Source organism: Oncorhynchus clarkii, chromosome 6 (assembly GCF_045791955.1).
Source record: "Oncorhynchus clarkii lewisi isolate Uvic-CL-2024 chromosome 6, UVic_Ocla_1.0, whole genome shotgun sequence".
In the NCBI taxonomy this organism is placed as follows: Eukaryota; Metazoa; Chordata; class Actinopteri; order Salmoniformes; family Salmonidae; genus Oncorhynchus; species Oncorhynchus clarkii.
The window spans coordinates 33226919-33233099 of NC_092152.1; positions in this window are offsets into that span (position 1 = coordinate 33226919).

Here is a 6181-nt window from a genome sequence, read left to right on the forward strand (position 1 = left end):
AGTATTTTTCAAAAAACCTAGCCCACAGTGTTTCTTTTATTGTTTCATATAGACTTTCTGGGAATGCAGAATCATTTTCACTATAGGCTAAGTGCAAAGTAGGCTAATGTAGCAAAATACACTTTTGATATTGTTAAATGCAAAGTTCCATTGCGTAGTTCTAGACTGCAGTGCAACTGTGTGGAGGATGTTGGCAGGGATCCCCACTTTATTCATAATACAAAGCTACTGCTTAATCTCATGCATAGCCTACGTCTGAAGTTGGCCAGTTTTTTCAGTGTTTATACTTGGCTTTTCTTTGCTTTCTTTGCTTCTTTGCTTTTTTATGCTTGGCTTTTCTTTTTCATCCAGATACATTACTTGGAGTATATATAGGCTTCATTTGGGACACTAGCCTATAATGTAGGTTAACATCAAAGAGACAAGTTCGGTTTTAGTCATGTAACATTGTGCCTACCCCTTTACAGACCCACCAAGCAAAGTCATGATGCCCATGATATCTGCTCTTCATTACATTTTATTTCAATTGAAGTCGATAGTTGTTACAGTCTCACATCTCTGTCTGACAGGAGCTCTCGGCTGCGGTGAATTAGTAGGCTATCACATGGCCGGTTACCCGGAGCGTTTATAGCACTCTGCATTACCGCCAAAAAGAGCGCGAGGCTGCGGGTACTGTAGCGTGCTGGGTACTGAGTCATCCGTGGACTGCACCTCAGAAAATGCAACGATTGATAGGCAGGCTACCAAGGAGCATGGCCAGTGAACCGGAAATCTGCATCAAAGTCCTCTGTAGGAGCACTATAGGTAGGCTTGCTTGGCAACATTTAAAGGGTAGGGAGCATACACCTAACCACATGAAACAAATGTATTTGCATTAGTATATGCATCAAAAGTCCCAATGCAAAGTTACACCTCACTTTTTATATATAAAAAAAGTGATCAGAATGCCAAAGTCATGTCAGGGAGTGATGTAATATGGAGGACCTGGAAAGCAAGCCTATTCCCTATAATGTAAACTCCAACAGAAATAACTTCAAAAGTATAACTTCAAATGAAACCAAATCGTTTGCACTCATGACTACTGGTTTCAATTGAATTTTCAGCCAACTTACAAGCAAATACTTGATTAATTTATTGTTACAAATCAGCTTGCAAGGTTGCTAGCCAACTAGCCTGCTAATGTTAGCCCTACTAGCCTGCTAACATTAGCCCTACCAGCCTGCAAACGTTACTTTAACACTCCATTAGTCATCCAGTTGCTATCAACACCTAGCTTACAGCTACATTGAAGTAAACCAATGTTTTGGAAATACATATTTCTATCTAACCAGTTATCAAATAATGTTACCGGTACTTAAAGTTATCTTAGTCAGCAAGCCAGACAGCTAAAGTTAGTTATTGTAGCCTGCAAGCTAGCCTATACAGATAACTACCCAAGTTTACCAATGTTGACCATCACCACGGTCAACATAGCTAAGTAGTAAGCCAGAGAACAACTTGTCTAGCACAGGTAGGAACCCACAAAACACACACAAATACACCACCAGATATTAATGTAGAGAGAGCGGAGAAATGCAGATTGACGGCTGTGTTAACTACCAAAGAAGAGTCAGAGAGAGGCCTTCAGAGGGAGAGGCTGTTTCACCAGCCGAGGGAGAGTCAGCTAATCCAATGCGATTTAATGAGGTAAATTCACATTGAATTTACCCGGTTCATGTACATCACTGCTGACACTTGCGGTGTACCGGCAGGTTGGTAGGAAACAGAGGTTGCAGGGTTCACATTCACACATGGCACAGCACCTGGTTTCATTCAGTCTCATTCCGAATCCTGCCTTCCACTGGTTAAACTAAGCCATCAAAGTCATCTGGGGTGAAATGAGCACTGCACACAGTAGATGTGCGCACGGTTCCCTTACTCCAATCTGCTCGCTTCAACCGGACAAACCAGTCCCACTTCAAAGCTAGCTTCTTATTTTTGGGCAACAAATGAGTCGTAACCTCGTCCTTGTGGGTATTACTGTAGTATGTGGGTATTACTGTACTAGTTACGAATGACAGAAAACGAATACAACACTCACTCGCTAGCTCATCCACTGCTAAGTGCACAGAACAAGAGATGATGCAGTTTTTCGCATGCATGTACAGTGCATTCGGAAAGTATTCAGACCCCTTGACTTTTTCCACATGTTGTTACGTTACAGACTTATTCTAAAATTGGTAACTTGCTCAGTTTGGAGACCTTTAATGGTGCAGACTTTTTTTTGGTACCCTTCCCTAGATCTGTGCCTCGACACAATAATGTCTCGGAGCTCTATGGACAATTCCTTCAACCTCATGGCTTGGTTTTTGCTCTGACATACACTGTCAACTGTGGGACCTTATAAAGACAGGTGTGTGCCTTTCCAAATCATGTCCAATACATTTTATTTACTACAGGTGGACTCCAATCAAGTTGTAGAAACATCTCCAGTATAATCAATGGAAACAGGATGCACCTGAGCTCAATTTCGAGTCTCATAGCACAGGGTCGGAATACTTATGTAAATAAAGCTTTATAAATTTGGCAAAAAAATTGAAAAACCTGTTTTCGCTTTGTCATTATGGGGTGTTATGTATATATTGATGAGGATTTTGTTTTATATAATCCATTTTAGAATACGGCTGTAATGTAACAAAATGGGAAAAGTCAAGGGGTCTGAATACTTTCCGAATGCACTGTATATGGTTTCTTCTTCGTGGATGTACATAGTAGCTCACTAATGCCAACACTTGGTTTTGAATGTAATTACATGCATTGCTAGTAGCTAACCGGTTCGCCATATGACATTGACAATAGTTCATTGTGGGTAGTTCCGAAGATATCCAAAAATAAGTTCATAAATCATTTCAAAACCCCAAAACATAACTATTTTTGGAATTATGGGAAACCACACCATGACTACGAACTAAGTTAATAAGTCTTTGACAATACTACGTTGTTACTTGGTGAGTAAAAACTCATGCTTCCTACCCTTTACGTTGTCTTCAAAACAGCTTGACAGATTTTCATGGGCAGTGTTGTCTGTCTGTAGTCAGTTGGTGGGAAACAAGAGATCATTATCCTCACTTGACTTTTAATGGTGTTGACAGCTAAATTAAGCCATGTGTAAACTGTGGCTTTCAGATTCAGGAAAAAGCTCCTGGAAGTTCTCCAATCAGTTAACCAATCAATCACTAATCAATCCCAAATCTTATAGTTTTGTTACTCAAATCTAAACCCAAATCTTTTTCTCCCAGGTGGACCATACACTCTAGCAACCCCTCTCGACTCAAAGTTACATCATTGAGAGAGGTAGTTAATTGACACTGGTCCAATGACAATGCAGTAAAAGTGGAGGCCTCCAAATAGACCCAGTGAGTCAGCCATGCAAGTAACCCTGTCTAAGCACTAAGCAAATTAACAATTTACAGATACATCATTTGTATATCTGGGATGATTGAAACTGGTAATGTAATTACTTGGCATCATACAGTAATGTTATTCAGCCACGACCTCTGAACTTCACATTGTATCTCCAGTTAACATTTGAACCACATAATTTTCTGCAAAAATGTCCTGCATAATTCCTTTAATCTCTTCACACATACATGTGTGTCTCCATTTTCACAATTGTCTCTCTTGGTGTAACTTGTGGTGGTACAAAGAAGTCCCCTTCATAACTAGTGTCAGGCTGGTGAATCACTGCCAAAGATTATAGTGTGCCTGCCGTCTTCTCTGTTCGAGCTCTCTGTGTTTCCTAGCTCTGCAGTGAGGGGCTGGCATGGCTGGGTGACCATATGTCCACCGCTCAGATCAAACAGGAACCTGTGTGTGTCTCCACTGGGAACCAAGGGACAACACATACAGTACACTGTTTGGATCCTCCTTCCCTCCCTGACTCAAATGTGACTCTGTTAACTATTATGTGACATAGTAATAGTAAACGGGTACTAGGTGATATTGTAATACAAATCCCAAAGATGAACAGGGTGCAGTTATCTGATATCCCATTGGCCATTATCTCCTGCATCTGTGAAATCTGCCGGATGTGTGTATACTACCTTGGCTTGAACTGTGAATGCTCTATATGGGATCCTTCAGCTTTATTGTAGGTCACAACATAGTGTGTGTAGAGTGCATATATAAGTGCCGTTCATTTTGACCAGCACCATCACGTGACGTCACAACATCATTACTTCCATTCACTGCAGTGGTGAGGGAACTATCTATTATTATAAGCATGGGGTGAATTCCAACTGTATGTCTTATCTTCACTCAGCACGAGATTCATTGAAGTCAACAATAATATTTATAATTCTGGTTCTTACAGAGAAAAAAGGTATTGCCAACTTGCAAAAGTTGACTTGAAGCCATTCGCCATCATCAATATATCCTTGTGAAGGTTGACTCTGCACTACAGAGCACTATTGAAGCAGGTTTCCTCCAGGTCTAATCTGTGTACCCACATGACTAGTTTGCCTTAGCTCTCTTCCATTCCTCTCTCACTTTCTTTACTCTCCTATAATCTCTCTCACTCATCCCCCTCTTCTCTCCCTTCAACCCTCTCTCTTTCTTTCCTGCCATCCCCTCTCCTCTTTCATCTCAACTCTTTCTCCCTCTCCCCATCTCACCTCCATACCGCTCCTCTCATCCCCCTGTCTCCATACCACTCCCTTTTCCTATCCCTCTTTATACATCTCTCTTTTCTATGTATTCCACCATTCTGCTCTCTCTCTCTCTCTCTCTCTCTCTCTCTCTCTCGCTCTCTCTCGCTCTCTCTCTCTCTCTCTCTCAGTAATGGCATCAGTGTCTGATGAAATCTCCTAACTGAAGACATCCCAATCTCAGGCTCCATCTTGCAGATGAGGTCATGTACTCTCCGTTTTGATGCTGGATGTCCTCCCCTCTTTCAAAGGGGAGGACATCCACAAGTCAAACATGACTAGGATGGAATATATTAATAATTTCTGTTTAAATAGATTGCTTCCCCTATATTGCTATTATATCCACCATAGGATTTTATGATCTCGTGGAAATAAAGGAGTTGTTCACTGCCTTCAGTAGGTGTGGATCAGGAAACCTGTAAACTCTTCCTGCAAGCTTTTGTTTTTCATTCTAACCTCCTACTTGTAAAAGTAAAATGGCCTTGTGTCAGGTGATCTGGGTCATGAATTCAGGCAAAATTGAGAAAGCAACATATTGTGATATAAACTAACTGTGGGGCACCAAGACCCATTTGCTTGCAACACTGCTGAAGACACAAATGGCCAACACGATACATTGAATGTAAAACCAATGTTGCTAGCTAGAAGCTATATCTCTTCGAGTCTTGACTCAGATGGAATGGAGTGCAGGAACTCCTGAGTCAGTGATATACTCAACTAATCATGGTCCTAATGGATCTATAGCTCTTAGTATTGTTGATCTCAGCCAACCCAAAGTAGTTTTTTCCCTGTTAACCCCTCTGTATGCCAGTCCATACTCTCCCGTGACAGTGGTACCCGCTAGTGCAATCTCTGGGCGTTGATTGCCTTGTCAGGCCTGGTGCAGGATGACATCACAGTGTGAACTGAAATGGGTTTGGTAGGAATGGAGGAGATGGAGAATGATGGGGGTGGGGATGTGGCATTACAACCAAGTAGAGACTTATTTTTTTGGTTGGTAAATTTTTTTGTAAAAACATCCCTTTTCAATCAGTACACACATTAATGGATTAAAAAAAATAAATCATTTTGACACATTTTTCACACTTGGTAGGAAGGTACATAGGGCCTAGTTTGGTGAAATGCCTTACCTACTGTATATAGTTAGGGCAGTTAGATATGTTTGAAGACTAACTAGGTAGAGGTTTGGAGTGATAACTAGTTAGTTAGTTTGACAGGTGGATACGAGGGGATGGTGGAGGGAGAGGTTGAATGGAAGGGTGTAAATGAACAGAAGAAAGTAGTGTGAGGTACAATGGATAGAAAAGGGGAACACGGTAGGGGAGTGATAGACAGATCAGATGTGAGGAGAGGGACGTAGGAGTGGTATGATAGATGGCAGTGAGACTGCCCCTGTTGGTCTGGCTGTCTGTGCTGTCTCGGTCTCGTCAGTGGTGGTCAGGTGAGGTGGACTGTGAGGGCCTTGGTATGCACACATGTCTTCACTGATCCTCATC